General features: G+C 47.9%; 1 pseudogene; it reads right to left on the bottom strand.

Moving 5' to 3' along the window:
- The window catches only part of LOC118339186, a 917-nt pseudogene that overhangs the window by 245 nt on the left and 415 nt on the right, over positions 1-257 (bottom strand).

The raw sequence follows: 257 nt of genomic DNA, 5'->3' as shown, positions 1-257 counted from the left end.
CTGAACTGGCCTCTGTGCTGTAAAATGACACGAGAAAAGACAAAAGATACCTTTCTAATAAACAAATGCTTTGTAACTGATTAATATCTAATCATGAATCATCAAGACTTTGTACCGTGGGTATCATGCGGCAGGAACGGATGCAGTCACTCATGCTCATCCCCATCAGGCGCTGGTTGTCGGGGTACTCTCCCCTCCTCGCCAGCATCTGGTGGCCCATGTAGTTAGGACGTTCGTAGACCATGAAGCAGCCGCTC

The sequence above is a fragment of the Morone saxatilis genome, unplaced genomic scaffold, assembly GCF_004916995.1.
Source record: "Morone saxatilis isolate NCDOM2014 unplaced genomic scaffold, NCSU_SB_2.0 Contig5, whole genome shotgun sequence".
NCBI classification, from domain to species: domain Eukaryota; kingdom Metazoa; phylum Chordata; class Actinopteri; family Moronidae; genus Morone; species Morone saxatilis.
The sequence above is the reverse complement of the archived record's forward strand: the minus strand, read 5'-3'. Positions and strand labels throughout refer to the sequence as shown.